Source organism: Syngnathus floridae, chromosome 3, assembly GCF_059516105.1.
Source record: "Syngnathus floridae isolate MCC-2025c chromosome 3, RoL_Sflo_1.0, whole genome shotgun sequence".
NCBI lineage: Eukaryota > Metazoa > Chordata > Actinopteri > Syngnathiformes > Syngnathidae > Syngnathus > Syngnathus floridae.
Genome location: NC_142415.1, coordinates 10,886,789 through 10,905,263, shown reverse-complemented (window position 1 = coordinate 10,905,263; position 18,475 = coordinate 10,886,789). Strand labels below are relative to the sequence as shown.

At 40.5% G+C, this 18,475-nt stretch overlaps 1 long non-coding RNA gene across 5 annotated transcripts in view; it reads left to right on the top strand.

Moving 5' to 3' along the window:
• Window positions 1–18,475, top strand: part of LOC148400486 (uncharacterized) — a 205,558-nt gene that overhangs the window by 7,564 nt on the left and 179,519 nt on the right. The gene's annotated exons all lie outside the window — the stretch shown is intronic.

The following is an 18,475-nucleotide window of genomic DNA, read 5'->3' as shown; positions in this document are numbered from 1 at the left end:
AGCAGTAGCTAAATCAACTTTAATAGGTCTGTACATTTTCTCTTGTCAGTTTGAAATAACGTTGTTTTAATAAAGGCATGAAAATTAAAACACTTTTTAAATCCAATTCATCGATTAATTGACTGATCAATTATTAAAATAATTGTTAGTTGCAGCGCCAGTTGGACGTGTGTATTATAGAAAAATATTCTAATGAAAAGAAAGAAAGAAACAATTTCTTGCGACTTGCTGGGTTTTTTTGTTTGTTTTTTTCACAAAAACAAATGATGCAACAGAAATGATCCTGTAATGGAGTAGTACTTTGCTGTCATTATGTTATATTGAGTGTAACACACTTGATGGATCCCCTTTTGAAGTCGAAGCTGTGTTTCCATCGCCTCAGAGAACATTACATCCTCTGACATAATTTTCCTGGACTTGACCCTCACTTATTAAACTTAAACTGCTCTTTAAAGGCTCACCCCGACCAACCTGAGACTGCATCATACTTTCACTCCAACTCATCCTTCTGTCTGCTGCTGTTTGCAGCCTCAGCTCAGTGAAGGAGGCCTGCAGAATGAAATTACCGCAGTTGGTCTTGTCGGAGGCTCTCTTTTCCCAGACTGCCTGAGTAATTATCCTAATGAAGGAGGAAAATTGAATTACCAAAGTGCAGCAAGAAACAAATGAATCCATTTAGTGATGACATGCAACATCAAACATTGTTTCCTTTTTCCCTCCACCTCAGATGATTTGCTCAAATAACACAACATGCTCACTCATTGTGTGTGATTTTGGTTTCAGTGATGAAGCACAAATATTGAGTGTGCTGTGGGATAATAATTATGGATACCTTGTAAATGTGGATTCACGATATGAGGGGGTGGGGACTGGATATTTCTAGGAGTAAAAAGTAAATAAATGCTTGGTTTCCAACATGCAAATCCTTGCCAGTTGTCTGGGGGAATATGCGCCCTCTTGTGGAGATGGTTAAAGAGGTCTTCAAGGATTTTGATAAACATTTAATACAGACATTTTAGTACGTACACCTGCAGTGACTGATCAGATCAAATACAAGAATAAATACAAGAGCTGTGTTCAAATTCTTCCTTTACAAATGAAATGATGTGCTATTTTGATTGACACTTTATAAAGGTGTCGCTTTAACTGGTTGAAGTATGCAGTGGTACAGTTTTGCACTGTACTGTGTAATATTGACATTTCAGATGTTTTGCTACTAGTAACTTGCAGATATATCTTCTCTCTCGCTCAGTCGCTCCCTTGCCGTTTCTCTCATATTGTAGTACAGCAAGTGTCAGTGCAAGGACTCATCTGATTTACAGTGTCAGGTGAGACAGATTGTGTTGTTACATTAATCCTAAAACGTAACATTTTGATTATAAGCCAGTAAAATATCCCTCGCTGTATCGCGGTTCACCTTTCACCGATTTTTTTTTTCACAGTATATTATGTTCTGTGTCCTGATTGGCTAAATAGTCTACGCACTTCTTCTCTACCTGTGTGTCAATAATGTCACGGTATTATAATATAAGGTCAGTCGGCTTGGACAAAAAACAAGAAATGACAAGGAAAAGGGTACCGGAAATGGTGCTACAAAAAGTATTTTATTTAGTCATTTGTAAGAAATAAATGCTTCTCTTTGTTAAACAAATGCTTGGGCCTGAAAACAGGTTTTGTTATTTGGTTTCAATGTTATACATGTATTATGTTGGTAGGTTTCTACTTCACGGATTTCGCCTAACATGTTCGTTTCGGAACGTAACCCCAGCAAAAAACGAGGGAGGTTCAAAGAACAAAAATATTCTGCCACAGTCAAAAAAAACAAAAATAGCTTCTAGTTTTCTTTTGTATTTTTGCATATTAAGTTCACAGTGCATTTTTTTTTCTTTCCTGTGAAGAACTTTGTTCCAGTAACAGCCGTGGTGAAAGCGATAAATCAATAAATATGAAGTGTTTTGAGCGTCCAATGGGCAGCTGTAAATAATAACGCCATCTAGTGGAGGGATGCAGTCAATACTTGCACCAAAAGTCTTATGGTTCAAAATTTTTACTTCTGTAGTATGGAGCAACGGGTTTATTATTGTGTCTTGAATAAATGCTTCCCAGTTATGTTATATGTCATCTTTTAGCAACCTTAGACATTCAGAGACATTTTAACTTGAGTCATTTTTTGCAACCTTAAACATTCAAACAGGCATTTTAACGATCTCCCTTAGGAGTTATAAAACAATATCTACTGTAATCATAGATGGTGATATATTCAGTCTGCCCCATGCTATGTAATAATAATAATAATAATAATAATAATACCAGCAAAATTATGCCATGCAGTAAGATTATATACAATAAGTGTCATCAGTTCATGTTGAATACGACTAATGTATCAATTACTAAAATATGTTTGTTTGTAGGGCAGAAAGGGACACAGAAATTCTCAGAGTTTAACTATCCTCTGTATTATCTCAGTGTTGAGTAAGCACCTGTCTCAGAGCAGCCTTGTACCCATCAAACCAATTTTCCCAATATAAATCCAGGTTATTGGACTCCTGCGTGGGGTACCCCTTTAACAAACCTGTTTCTTTCTGTTTCATCAAATGCTATGTCAGCACTCTTCTGTCTTCAAGATTGAGTTTTCGTGCAATCATATTCTGGAAAAATATCATGGTGCCGCGCTCTGAATGTTGATGGCCTGAGGCACTGTCGTCTAAAGTGTCCTCCAAGAAAAAAAGTGCTTCTCAGCACACTTTGACAGCTTCAATCAATGATCATGCCCTTGCTGTTGCCTGTGATTTTATTCGTGCCGTTGTCACAAAGGTCTTCTTCATTTTAATGTCACTTGTAAAATGATCACGAGTTTGTGTGTATGCAGTACATACGGAAAGTACACGGGTACCTCGAGTGACCTAACTTGGGAGTTTTTCAAGGTAGGCCGGCTGATTTAGTTTGTCACGAGTTGTAAACACAAATTTGTGGTATGTATTTCAAAACGATGTAACTTGTGAAAGTAAACTAGATTAATTCTAACGCAATGCAAACTCTAGCATCAGTAACATTTATATCATTGTAGCAGTAGTTGGAGCAACAATACTCACAGCCATATATCCTTTCTCCTCAGCAAAAAAAACAAATGTTAAAGATAATATTGTTATAACTTACAATACATTGTGCATTCATGATGGAGGCAATACACTGCCTCCTGGTGGTCATGGAACACCAGTAGGAGCAGAACAGTGTCAATGGGCAGTGAAGCATGAAATCACCTTGCACAAATAGTATAACTCTTTCCATTCCATCCATCCATTTTCTGAACCGCTTCTCCTCACAAGGGTCACAGGTGTGCTGAAGCGTTTCATATTAATCAAGGATAATACTGTTATTTTTCCTACAGTATTTTGTTGGTGGTTTTTGGTGGGCCGGAAAGGATTAATGACATGTCTATACATTTAAATGGAGAAAGTTAAACGGGAATACAATTGAATGAGTTTACTAAATTTTCGAATGAGCCTGTAAAAGCTCTGAATCCTTTCCAAATGCGCTGTATGTGTAGAACTGTTTTCCCAAGCAGGGCATCTTTTCTGCCTTATTAACTGTGTCCCGTTGCCTACGGCGGTCATTAATAAATGACCCATTTGCTTAATTGCAAAGCGCTTGCAGGACAAAGGCTAAGCAAAAAAAAAAAAAAAAAAAAAAAAACACCTCGAGGCTTTTACTGTTTCTTCCTAAGCGTGAGTGAACAGGTAAGAGAGGTAGTCGAAACTCAATGAATATACGTAGTGTAAGTTGTAAGAGAGCCCTCCAGCATTAGCAGCAAATAGGCTCGGGGCCGCCGTGTCGCATTGAATTTCTCCGTGACTCGTTTTCCAGACATGTGCATCGCTGCTTTGCATCTAATGTGAGTGTGACACAACAGAAGCTTCGGGTCGTTGTGTCCGTGCCATTGTGCTGAACAAGGTCCCCAAAAGTCACTCAGTCGCAGTGACCATCTGTCATGGCCGCCGTTTGTCCACAAGCTGTGGCTGCCATTTGATTGCTAATAAATGTCACATGGAGGTTTGTCCTAATTACTCTCCACCAACGCGGGTCACTGCTAGGACGGGAGCTCAACTACAGTGAGAGTTGACGAAAAGGACATGAAGATTGTGTTCCCTCCTGTTTCCATCCTTTGTGTTACACAATTATCCTCCTAAAATATAAAAATATACAGTTGTGGTTAGTCCACTTACTTGAATATCATGTCAACATTATCGTTTTATTGGCTACGGCTACATAGCAGCATTCCAACTATAACCTGAATGGAATATGCGGAACAAAACTTGAAAAGTTATATTTTAATCTTTGCATCCATTTTGGGGGAATATCCAGTTCATGGTAGTGTAACTGCATATATTTATCATTTGATGACTGTCGTCCTCGTGTATTGACATTATATTACATATGTTTACGCCAAAAACTTAGTTTTAACGTTTTACTATACGAAGTAGCTAAAGCACAGTATATTGCCACAGAAAATCCAATTAGTCTAAAAAATCAAGGTGAAATGTGGCCTAATAAAGTGGTTTGGGTTTGAAAAACCTCAAAGCGCCTTAGGTGTCCCAGCGCTGTCACAAATTGCTAGTGAACGCAAACTGTGTATGCTCTTTTGTGGGAGATGACAAAAGTTGTTGTTATTAGAGTAGAATGGTTGGCTTTGTCTCCACTTTCTATATGTGCAGGCCTGAGTTACATCCCAATGGAGCTTCTTTTGTCCAGGCATGGTGGAAAGCTGGTGTGTGTGACTGAGCAGAGGCCGACATCAGGATGGGAGGGGGATGTGGAGCTATCAGATAGATAGGACGCTGGCTTCAGGTGGGGTCACGTGACACCAAGAAAACAGAGAGGAACTCGATCTTGGGGCAAGGGATTGCGAAACAACACAGACAGAAAGACAGAATCACTTGGCAAGAGTTTTGTTTTTGTACACCAGCCTTAAACTCTAGACGTGGTCCTTCTATGAGTTCCAGACGGTTTGAGGACTTGTGGTTGGGGTGAGAAGGAGGCCACTGGGGGAGTAGCACTGACATTTTCCACACACCTTTTACTTGAAGGGGAAGTCAACCACCAAATTTTCATTGTATGTTCTGTGCAGCCCAACTAGTCAAAACACATTGTTTCATTTGTGGAATATGAATTAAACAGGCAAAATCCATCTGTTTTTATCCATTTCAGGAGGGCACTTTAACAAATGTTGCTAGTCCGTCCTTCGTTCGTGGCCCCTTCCGTCATCATCAGTCTGTCCATATTTGTAATATAATTGTCCGTCTGTCAATCCTCGTTATTTCAAAAGGGCTTCATTCACCGGTTCGTCACTCCATCCATTGTCTGTCAAAAAAACTCAACCGTCCATCATAAGTCTGTGTTTGAACTTGTCTGCAAAATGAGCGTCCGTTGATGGATGGATAGACCATTCTGTCCCTGGGATGAAATGCTCACTTCTGTGAATAATAGTATTGAATAATATCACTGATAATATATATATGTCTTTTTGTTGTGTTTCCCATGAGAATTTCTTTTTTGAAGTCCAAACAAATCAGATGTTGACCAGCTTTTGCAGTTTCTGGAATAGTTTCCGGCGAATTGTAACTTGGGTCACATAAAACAAAGAAACATTTGTTAAGAGAGGCATTCTTGCTTGTGGAAAACCTGCTTATTTGTCTCTAAACATTAAGTCAGTGAGGTGTTGACCAACAAATCAGTTAACTCCTCACGATTTCATCTCTTCTGAACTGTTTCCATAAACTATTAGGGTAAAAGTAATCCCCAGCAGGTGCTTAGAAGAAAGTGATAGCATCTCACTTTGACCACACACAGCACCAGTGATGAACCGCCCACACAAACACATTTCCCTCCCTCCCTCTCTTGACCCTCCTGCGTGAATAAAAGTAATTTACTGCCCCTGAACACAACGGTGCCTCGCAGTTTCTGCACGGCAAGTTCAACTTAATCAGCGCCGAAAGCCCGCTTGTGACAGCAGCTTGATCACAGACGAGCAGCGCGGAATACGAGATTGGAAAGATGTCACAGCACAGTGGGAGGAGAAGGACATGCTCCTTTTCAACGACATGCACACGCATGACTCTTCTTTCGACACACACGCACACATGCATGCGTCTTGAAAAAGTAGTCATGGATCTGCATATAGTTTCATTGCTTAGCGCACATCCCAGCAGGCTCGGGATCATATTGTTCAGCACCCAAGCTTCAGTCACACTATTTCCCTACATTTGCATCAATTCCTTGTTTTCATAATTCGTTTTTTTGTTTGCATTCGGTTCCTTCTTGGAAAACATACAGCACGTGTGCTCGTTTTTGCATTGTGTAGTATGGAAAATCTTCCCCTCGGGGATTAATCTACAACTTGTATGTGTGTGTCAGTGGCTCACGATAAATGAGCCAGTGTGCATGACTGGTCATGTGATGTGGTGTGTGAGACCGGTAACTGTGGGCCCTGATGGGATGTTTTTCTTGTGATTTGGCCAACACATCATCCGCCTCTGTTTTATGTTTCCTTGCCCTTACAGTCGTGATTGTTCATGTGAATGTGTTGTTTGAGAGTTGAAATGAGACTGTCACTAGTGAATGATGTGACTAATCAGATGGAACACTGCAAACGCCAAGAAGAAAGTCCAAATATAGTCATGATTAGTCAACATTAACGTGCATGCGTGTGGATTATACGCACTCAAAACTGCTAGCTTGTTTTCCTAACCAACTCGCTGAGTCGCTGTGGATTTTGAGAGGGCTGGTTTATTTTTACCCAAGGGTTAATTATTTTTGACTCAGCAGACTGGGTTGAAGTCCCTTAAACTATCATGGCTAAGCTCACAGCACTAAAGCACACTTTTGGAGCAGATAGGAAACCAATTGCTTTATTTCTGCGGTGAATGACATGAGTATAATTTGTTCCATTGGCGGTTGAAAGTTGCAAGCGGAAATGCATAACGGCAGTGCGTCGCCGTTTCAGTTGGGTTACTCAAATTCGGCCGATGTAATTATTATTGTCATTCCAAATGTTTCCCAAATTAGAGTTTTGACCTTACTTGGAATATTGACGGCATTTAAACGTAGTCAGCATGGCACGTTTTACCCCTTGTTGGATCAAATTCACATGCTGGGTAAAATCCTCAACCGGAAGCCTTGGGTATGAAAAACCCAGCAACGACTTTTGGACCTCGTTCTGGGTTTCATATTTCACCCAATTTGGGTTGCTTTTGATCTCCCAGTTTTAAGAGTTTTGTCCAATGACAGATTTTTCTTTTGTTCAATTATACTGTTAAGAAATGGAATAGAATCCACCACAAAAGTTGCTTTGTAATAACTTTTGTGAGGTTTACGAAAGCACCTGCACATCCCAGCAGTACTTAGTAGCATTACAGTAACACGGCTCGCTCCCCAATTGGGCCCGACAACTTCTTAACCTTCTATTCCAAATCCACCCTTCTGACATAATGAAGCCCGTACGGACAGAACTTGTGAAGGTTGAGACAACAGCCTGCCTACAAATCCTCCATCTATCCGTTTGGTGATCCAATAACTGATAAATGTGCTTTGTCACACTCATTCCCTTTGGTAAATATTGATTTTGCTTTCGGTTGCAAAGCTGTTGGGTTAAAGACAACTACCAAAATTAGTAATGCTCTTGTTCATTATCGTCCGCTGTTTGTTTACTTAATTTGATTGGAGCATCACCTTCACAAAGGCACAACGTGCCCCCATCCTCTAGCCTGACAGGCCAGACCCAGTGTTGTACCGGGAGGCCGTTCACCACGACTCGACTGGGCTTAAAATAAACCGACAAATCCAATTTGTTTACGTGCTGTGATGTATCCTTTGTGAGCAATGTCACTCTTCCATCCCGCAGCAATCAAACATTAAACTCGGTTTATATAACCCGAAACGCACTGAGGCATTAAAACCCTCAGCAGAGCACTGGAAGCATTATTTTAAAGAAGACATGCTGGATGGATGGACAGACACATGGATGGATAGACGGACAGATGGAAATGGACTTCCTGTCGACCAGTCCAGGGTCTAACCTGCCTTTCGGTTGATGAGCTCCAACTCGTACGTGACTGAAGAGCGTCAGCGTTATCAAAAATAGATGGATGCCCACCAAGGAGCCTATAGTCAAATTCCCATTCCCCAAGTTCATTGTCTTTCTTTTCCCTTCAATGATGATTATTTCCTCACTTGTCTTCTCCTCATCAGTCATCCTAGTAACTCGTGTCGAAGCTTCTCCTCTTTCTCCAGGGCCGGTCTAATTGAACACGGGGTCGGTGGTGGTACAGAATCTTCCAGCTGAGTAGAGGAGAAAGACTTTAATTCCCGCTCTCAGGATGGGACTGTGACACACAATGGCCTCGCCATCCTCTCTGCCCCCATGGATTCTCTGCTGAAAGCCTTCTCCTCAGGCAGCTTTTTAATAGGCCCTCTCTAATGCTACACGCACACACACACAAACACACATGTATTGACGTACAAGCGCACATGCACCTTTGCAACAAAACGCATGTACCACGTCGGCTCATACGCATGCACATTGAAAGTCGTTGACCCCCTGTGTGTAGCTGTCACTAGTGCTGCGGCTCACACTGCTTTGGACTGTTTGAAGTGCTCCTAAGGCCACATGACAGCCTTTTAACTCTCCATATCATGCAGAGGTGGAGCCGCTAAACAAAGGCTACTTCTCTGACGAGTCATAATTGTAAGAAAAGCGCTGAAAAACAGACTTTATGCAAGGCTCTTGGTGATTTTCTCCCATGTATTTTTGAAGCACTTGATGCGCGCTGATTCACAAGGAAAGAAAAGCCTGTGACAGCGGGGTGCTGTTCCTGATTTTGAAGTGTAGAAAAAGTAAAGAGAAGCTTGTTTAAGGGCAGATTGTGCAAGTGTAATGTCAATTTTAAATGTTTAGTTTTGTTGGCCTTGGTTGTATCCCCCCAATGAGTTACAGGAGAACATGATGCATTCTGTGATGCTGGTCGAAAATTGTACAGTGATAATCACATATTCATGTTTTAATACTTTTACTAGCCCATGATGTATACCACGCTACGTCACGTTATATGGGGAAGCGATCACACGAAAAAGAGATCACCATTCATGAGTGAGCCATGTGGAAACACGTGTTGTCACCACACGCACCATTACATCATTTAACCACAGTGCAGCATTTGGCAATGTGGTTCTTCTTTGTGATACGCACACAACTGCAGCCATAATAGTACACTTCGTTTTAAATGAATGCTTCTGTGACAGTCTCAATTACAAGTGAGCATTAATGTCATTGGAAATGTACAATTATTTTGGTATTGTGTTTATTACAGCTTGGTCGGTTTTTAATAGAAATGAGCTGGAAAGCCACTTTATGGTGTTAAAAACGTGACAGACGAGGCAGAGGCTCCGCGATTTGTGCTACAAAACAAACCAACAAAAACCTCCTTTGATTAAGAAAACATGGCCGAAAATAAGTGATAACTGTGATTCTCATCTTTGAATTTGTGCTTTACTTCACGTTTCTTCAATGTTGTGTTGTGATTTCTCAATACAGCCTTGGCAGAAGGGTTAAAGCTAGCGCCGATTTACAGCTGACTGGCAAACAAACAAACAAGCCGTGGCTCAAACTCAAAATGTGTCCAGGGCAGGAATAATTTTAGGCTTAGGTTTTTTTCCCCCTAAATTTCTGTGAGAAAAGTGCACTAAAAGCTATGATTGAAATTGTGAGGGAAACTGTAGATGAAGGCAGTGATTGAACCTCTGCCATTACTTCCTTATTTTGAAGTTAATTTACATAATAAATGAGATCAAATGGCACAATTAAACCTTGGATTAAACATTATTGCGACATTTGATGTTGTTTAGGTCTAGCTGTCTTTACAAAAGAAGCTTATTTTAAAAATCCCTACAAATTTCAGTTCTCCAAATTCCATACACTATTAAAGGCTTGAATGTAGAGAATTCCAAATAAATAAATAAAAATCAGACAATTGGTTTCATTGGGGTAAATACGTGTGTATCATTCTGATTCTTTATATGTCATTCTGTTGCTAAATAATGTCCAGGTTATAGCTCAGCTAATGATGCATTCATTTGGAACATTGTAATGATTTTTCGATAGGAACTGCTTGAGATGTCTTCCCAAACAATCAGGACAGAGAGTATTTAACAACTTCATTAAAATAGTGAAAATTAAACACTATTCATGAGAAGAGCGCAGTAAGAATAACTCGTGTAACTTTAATCATCAATTGTTGTAAATTCTCGAGTTTAGCTTTTAGTGTGGAATTTAGAGGCGATGGAAGTGCAAAGGACAGGTTTTATTTTTATTTTTAGGAAATTCCTCCAAGATCCTTATCCTATTGCTAGTACAATTGTTCCCATTTTCGATACTTTTATAGACCTGGGAATTTATGATTTCAAATTCCATACTTTTCTTTCTTGCTTCGGAACACTGTTATAAATAAATTAGGCTACATGTGGGTTTATACTCTGGCCAGCAGTTTTTGGTGCTGTGCTATATTCGTTCAGCCCAGGCTATTGGATCTTTGCTGATGTGTTTTTGCCCTGAATAAGAATTCTGGCTGCTGGAAAGAGTCGAGGTTGGTGTGCAACATCTTGGCATTCATCGCTTCCCTTCTTTTCGTGCCATCGTCTCTCCTCTGTCACCCTGTGGCCTGACTTTTCCATTTCCTGCAGCCACCGTCTTCCAATCTCCCCGGACTGGACGTGTGCCTTAGCGACATAAAAAGACCGTGTTCAGTCAGGATGGGACGTGCGAGAGCCATCTTATCCGCTCAGTGTGACACCTATTTGCTATTGATCTGGACAGTGTGGAGGGGAGCAAGGACACCTTTTTGTTTGTATCTAGAAGGAGAAAAAAAACCAGGGGAAACAAAAGCGTTGGTTCCTGTTTCTATTGGCCTCAGCATGCTTATCTGATTGATAAACAAGGTCGTTTCGAGGATGCCACAGCGGCAGAAAACGAGGCGGCTGATGCAGCAGCATGCTTGTAAACCGGCGCTCTGTGCCAATGTGGATAGGGCATGAGGCCATTGATCTGTAGGGAGAATTAATTTGCTCTGACACTAAAGCAGGGGACAGCTAACTTTATATCGTTAGCCGGTGTTGGAGCCAGGCAACGTTCAATGTTCTTGCTAACCGGGGCAAAAAGAGCAAAGCACTTACAACGGTGCCAAATAAGCTATTTTGATGCACACAAACAGCCAGGGACAATAATTCCAATCTTTTGCAGTGGAATAAAAGCATTTTCTAGCAGACTGAAGAAGTTTCATATGGTGAGAGTTCAGCAACTTCCTGCCTATTTGCACTTTGCTTTTTATGAATTCATCCATTCATGTTGTTCTGGGTGTTCTTTGCATTATTGCCTCAAGATGGTGCCATAATCCTAGTTCAGTAGGAAAGTAGTAATTGATGTTAAGGAATTATGTTTTATGTCAGGAAGGAGATATGTTTAGCTTGCGGTGTTCGCGGAGGTGACATGTTTTTGCAGTGCTGAGTGGCTAATGAAAGGTCAGTTTTTCAAAAACCATATGAGGCCGATACTTTTGCCCAGGCATCCAAAATCCATCTACATAACGCGTGTAACTTCCTCGGCGCTGCCTCCCAGTCTTGGTAAATGTGTGGTCACCGTTGATGTGGCATTCTCTCCGAGGCACAAGAAGTGGGTTTTCGAAAATACAATTAAATGACATATATTACAAAGCAATTCTTTTGGATCCAATTTAAAATTGTCCCAAAACATCAGTGTATTCCTACACCCAGGAGTTTTGAAGTTCAGTGCTCCGACTGATATTTATTGTTGTGCATCACATGGCAAATAATGTGGTTTCAGTGCAACATAATATGGTCTCGCATGTACTACCCACAGCGTCGTCGAGTTATGCAATCAGCCTGAACACAAAATACACACACTATCCAACACAGCAAAACAAGCCGTGTTGTTGTTAAACTGCTTTGGTTACTGTATTTGAACTTTACTTAGCAAATCACAGCATATCCCGATAGCTTTTCAACAAAGGTTTACAATATAATGTCATTTTTTATTCGCAATTACTGAATTAAATGCAGTTCTCTCATGCACGTCATTCCATTTTAGTCATTGAATAAAGAAAGATCAATATTTTTATTAGAATGGCCCTAATGGTATTACATTAGCTGTCTGAATGCACCCATGTGTAATACGCGTATGTAAATTGAGTGGAAACCATCATCAAACCTTAGCAAGTGTGTGGCCTTGAAGTATAAGTTGTTGTAAAACAATTCAGCTAATTTGCTCACATATTAATTAATCACTTGGGAAAGAAATGAATATAGCAATGTAGCTACTGTGTATCCATCAAGTGAGCAGAACACCAAGTCATAATGACATAGTGATGAACGGGGATTAATAGTTAAACACAGGAATGAATTCGCCTGTGCATGAGTTCATCAATGAAACCATCAGGAGTCATGAATTAGTCATCCTCTCAATGTATAATTTGATGTCTGAAAAGATTTCCACGTAACAGATTATAGTGTGCATTTGCATTTATTTCACAATTTAAAACAGTTTGCAGGTGTCGTAATAGTGGTCTGTGACATGCTTGCCCTAAAATATCATGAGGATCGGGAATTACAACACCCCCCTCCATCTTTTTAGAGGCTTCCTGAAATGTAAATGAGCTACTGCCAGCCAGCAAGTATTGCAGAGGCTGATGGTTCCAATAATTGAGCTGAAAGAGGTGAGAATCTCTTGAAATGGTTGAATTTCAGTTGACGAATATGGACTTTGAGTACATGACAGTGAATAAGGAGGACTCAAACAATAAGAACATGGAGTTCCATCTTTTATATTTCTGTGGCATATTTTGTAGTTTCATTGGATTTTATAATTCACCCTGAACTGTAATTAACCAGGTCTCGCAAAGGCTATTGCGCCTAGTGATGAAATCCTTTTATCATTATTACGGAGTCCTGCTCATCCCGACTCACAATTCGCCCTAAGGCGGGCCGATGTGCGCATGTTTGTGTTTGACAACGAAGGGGCTCTCCCAGGCTCCGGGGCCCGCAGGTAATGAGGACTCGTCTGCTGAAACGTGCATATTCCCTTCATCCCCGAGGGTTTGTGAGAGGGTGTGGCCCGACGTGCGTGTCTGGGAAGATGTGATTTCGCAATGACAAAGCACTGTAATAGTACGCTAGGCCTCAGGACTCTGGATAATCCGTCGGTTAACCAACAAAGCTCCTGGAACACTCACACTCCAAAGGTTCTAAAGGCTTCACAGTGGGTGAGAGTGGAAGGAATAAGAACAGACTTGAAGAGAATGAAGTTGTTTTTTTTCTAAACAATGTAACTGGAGGGCCATGTAGCTTTCATGCAGATTAACGGTACTCCTTTCAAATCCTTCACCTTAACATCTCTCAAACTGTCCCTGTGAGTGATTGCATGTTTGCTCAGCCTGTTTCTTCTTGCACCGACTCTCATGCTTTTCCACCCCAAAATACAGTCCTACAGCAAATTAAATCTTGGAGATAAACGCCTTTGTGTGCTGGTGCTGAAGCCGTGTGTCTGCATCTTAAAGAAGCGGCTTGGACAGATTGTCATCTTACTTTCTTCTGCTGATGCTTTATCTGAATCTCTCACACCGGTCCGTTGTTGGTAGGATTGATGCCACGCATCGCAAAGCTGGAAGACAGTCAGTACATTTCCAAATGCATCTCTCTGCGTGTTAATGTATGATTTAGTCCGAGTGATCAGAGATGTTATCGGGCTACATTTTTGCAAAATATTGGCAATGGAATCTGAGTCAATCTGTAAAAGCAATAGATAAAAATACAGTCTGTGAATGATCTCCCAAGCTTGATTGCCGACGCAACTGTGACGTAGTTCCGATCTTGCAGGGATCAGCAAATTTATTTCTTCAGAAACATTAAAGGCATTTTATTCATGTCACTCTCAGCTCTAACAAAGCAGTCAGATTCCTCCGCGTTTGAAAAATGTCCTACCGACTGTTTAATGAAAATGGAAAATACTGCTCCCGTTTGACTTACTATTTTACAGGATGGATTTTTCGGTCTTTTCATTTTCCCAGCGTTGTGATAAGAGCAGGAAGTTAACTGGAAACTAATTTGCCGATCATTGGCGAGATTGAAAGTACATCGCTGCGTCACTGACTTGGTGCGCAGTCCATTCATTAGAAAGGAAATATTTAACAGCTGAACATGCAACGCTCAATTAAACGTCAATTAACCCATCGTGGGTATTGTTTATCTTCAAGAGGTTTTATGTAAATACTCACCCCATTGCCCAAAAATAATGTCTTTGCATTTTACTCTACTGGTTGGTCTGATTTGTTCAAAGTACGTGATGAGCAGTGTCTCTATTTAGTGAATGAAGTTTTTCCAGTTGTGATTAAATGGAAGCATCCTTGCCTATCTCTTTGGAGGTCACCACTCTTTACATAACACAGTTTTGCTTTAGTCATCTGAACCAGCTGGCAGAAGGCATTTAAAATAATTCTGTTATGTTTTGAGAATGAGTCTCCAAAAAGTCTTTTAATCTCATCTCCTGTTTTGAATTGAAAAGAATAAAATAATCGATTCAAGACATGATTATACAATCCGACACAGTTGAAGTCATTCTTTATGATAGATTTATGGATTCATTTGGATTGTAATGACATCCTCAATTACAACCAGAATGTTTACTTTGTAAGCTTTTATCCAACAAACCTGGGCAATCCAATCCCCTACGCTAGACCTAAAATATGTAGAAAAACCGAACATGACATTTCTATTCTAAATGACTCACAATTTTTTTTTGCTGTGAGGGCAAAGCATTACTGCACTTTGCATTGGATTCTACATTTAATATTGACCTCTGGAACTCACTTTAAAATACAATGCATTATATCAATTTTTAAAATTCCACCTCAATAATAATATTAATGTCCTGATAAATGGCAGGTGTAGGCATAAAAGCAGCGGTCATGTTATTTTCTGCAGGTTATCTGGGAGCATTGACTGCAGGGGGAGTCAACAACATTACCTTATTGAATGCAAATAGCCTTGTTGTGTTCATCCACTGTTTTTTTTTTTTTTATGCCTTTGCAAGAATACGGCCGATTGCACAGCCTGGCTGAGCTTCAGTACATTCAATACATCGAAAATGTCCCTATGTTGCTTTACTCCATTAGACTTGATTGGTTAGAGCATTTCTGCCTTTGCATGTGCTCTTGAAATTACATTTGTCCCTTCATTCCTCTAAACAAACTGTCAAAGCAATGGCTTCAGTTCAATTGTCTGGCATCTGCGGAGGCACTCGAGAACTTGTTTTTTTCATACCAGAAACTTGGCTTACTGCTTGCCTGTCGTTTAATTATCCCTTCAAATGAACCAATGCCTGGACACTGTCAAGCTTTAATGCATCAGAGCGAGCACATGCATTTGCTCTCTAAGCACCTCTCCATCAGTGAGTGTGTGTAATTGCTGGTCTCACCTCTGGGCTTTTAAGAAAAGAAGACAGGAAGTACTGATAGCTAGCTATTAGTCTAACAACCATTCATACATTTTTTAAAGAGGGATAGTGGTGAAAGTTAATCAACAGAAGTGGTCCAGATCACTCCCAGTCTGTTAGCATGTTATACATTTAGTGTGTATTGTTGTGGTGCGATTGACCCTCGCCCCCAGTCAGCCGGGATAGGCTCTCGGTCATCCGTGACCCCAATAGGGGCAAGTTTTGTAGAAAATCAATAGATTGATGCAAGAGCTTGTGTGTGGTCTTAGATTCGTTGCCGCAAATTGTAACGTCAGCAATTTGAGTATCCAGATGAATGACCAAGCTGTTTAAAGAGGGAGACTGACGGAATGGACATTTTGCTGACTATAGACCATTGAAGACTTCCCAAAAATAATGGGCCTAGCACTGACCAAAGTGGATTTTCCTATGTCAATGTAATAATCCCTAACCGGGTCAAGTACCGAGGAATCTTTTAGTCTGGCACTGACGGACCTTTCACCCATTCCACTGACGACTGACGGAAACAGGCACAGTGTGTCCTGCACATATGTTGACGGGGTTCATAAAAAGGCCTCAAAATACCTGCAATCAGTTAAATCTGTACATGTGACTACTCAATAGTTCATTTTGGACTCTTCTGCTCTGTAGTGCTATAAAAATGCTTTAAGTATTCCCATAGTTTATTTTAGAGTCAACAAACTGCTTTTTTTGGGGGGGCTGGGACAGTCTGTGCTGGTAATGAGACCAAGTGTGGCCAGGCGGCTGGACAAATGAATAAAACAACTACAGAATCACTGGCTGTGTTTGATTTGCCTTCACTAATTGAAAGAGACCATCTGATAAATTGAGGGGATGGGATGTACATCAGAATAGCAAGAGGCACCTCTTTGTTGTCCCCCATTGCCAAGCAAATCACACCCCAGCCTGTGTTGGAACACCCAGAGGGGAGTGTGTTTCCTGTATGTGTGTGTGTCAGAAAGAGAAAGCGAGAGAGCGCGAAAGAGAGAGAAGCTAGGATGTGTGCACAAGCGGCCCCACTGAAAGCAAATGAAGGAGCACTTGTGTCAGCATTCTAGTGAGAGCAATGAGCCAAAAGCTACAACGCCACCCTTTTCTTTCTGTGCAGATTAGTAAGAGCACGTCCGCTTCTTTTTCCATGTATTGCTCTTAACACACACAGCTCCTGCGATAGTGAAAAAATATATCCGCTTAAAGGATCCGGTGGCTGGGTCATCGTGGGGCTTTTCCACGTCGGGACGACAAGGCGTTCTAAAGCGGGCACGCCAGCGGCCTACCCAAGGGGAAGATGCATTTTTGGATTGGAGACGCAGCTAGCTAGCTAATTGCACGTTGCAATTGAATGGGCTTATCGCTCATGCAAACAATGTGTCACTGGACCCTGTTTGAGCCACACCCATAAAATCTGGAAAACTGAAATAGGGAAAATTTGTTTAATTATCAGGGTACCTCTACAATTCCGTCCTATGATATGTTGTTCTCAGTCTTTGCATATTTTCAGCAATTATCTTCTAACAAATGTACTCTGAAACACATCTGAATTCATTATACAGGGTCTTTAACAGCAAATTTGTCTCGCCTGTAATGTGATTTTACAGTGTACAGGGTTCCTCTGCTATTATATACTGTCAACCTGCTGTGAATAGCAAAAAGCTCCTCCCATAGTATTTAGCTCATTTCCTAAAAAGATTTACAAATGCCCACAGATGCCACAAGATGGTTTGCAAACCAGTGTTTGTGTCTAAATGAAGCACTTCACGTCACTGTCATGTAGTTCCTTGGCATAAAAATGCCACATGGTGACAACACAGCACAGTTGGAGGTTTTCTTCCTGTATGTTTTCCAAAAGGAAATCTACAAATAGATGAATCCACCAATGTCTAACTGTGAATATGTGGGTGTTTTCTGTTTTGCTAAGATATGCTCATTTGTTGGCTGCCGTAAAGATTTCACTCAAGTGACAACTGCCTTCTTTGTTGTGTGAAGTTAAGAAAGTAAGCTGAATCCCATTTTTCTTTTCACACTAATTGCTCTTTGCTAACATTGTCTCATTTGCATAAACCCAATGTCATAATTAATAGCTTTGCTCTGCCTTTTGTCTGCTGCAAATTAAAAGAACAAGAATACAAATATAAACTGGACTCAGTCTATTGCCATTGTAGCATATTTGGGATGTACCACTTTGATAGATGCATGGAAGTGCACCAAAATGTATTGAGTTCTTCCTTGGCCTTTGCCTGCAGTTTCCAATGTTTTTTTTGCATAATCTTGCCCACAAAACATTTTAGCATTTTTATTTAATTAGATTATTTCCTCTATATCGCATCATTTGCTTTGCACTTTCAACCTTGTACATTTCTGCGAATTTTGGTGCAACCTATGCAGTTTACTTCAAATATATAAAATCTGTGGATTTTTGTCTAAGCAACAAACGAGGCACTGCAGGAGTTTGTTGGTAATTAAGTATATTTTAATAAGAAAACAACCATTTGTCGTTTGATATTTATCTTGCATGGTTCTTGTTAGACCTTTGTTGTATTTATTAAGTGCTTTAGAAGTAAGGTTGAGTACTGTATATCGTCAATCTCATGGGAGTAGGCTATGTGATGGTTATCACTTCCAACACAATTTCCCACACTGAACCACTTGAGATTTTCATCCCATTATCTTCCATTTCTCCTTTGTTGTCGACAGTTTATCTGTCCACAGCTGTACTTTGACGTCGTATCATTTTCTGGATGTTTATGCTGCATGCATTTAAATGTATGCATGTGCTGGTGTGTATGCATTCCTCCGCAGCTCATTAGTGGCTTAGATCTTTTGCTCCGAGCGGTAGTTAGTCCAGATGTTTAGTGTCTGCAGGAACATTCTATTTTGGAAACTTTCCCACATGGTTTCTGGTGT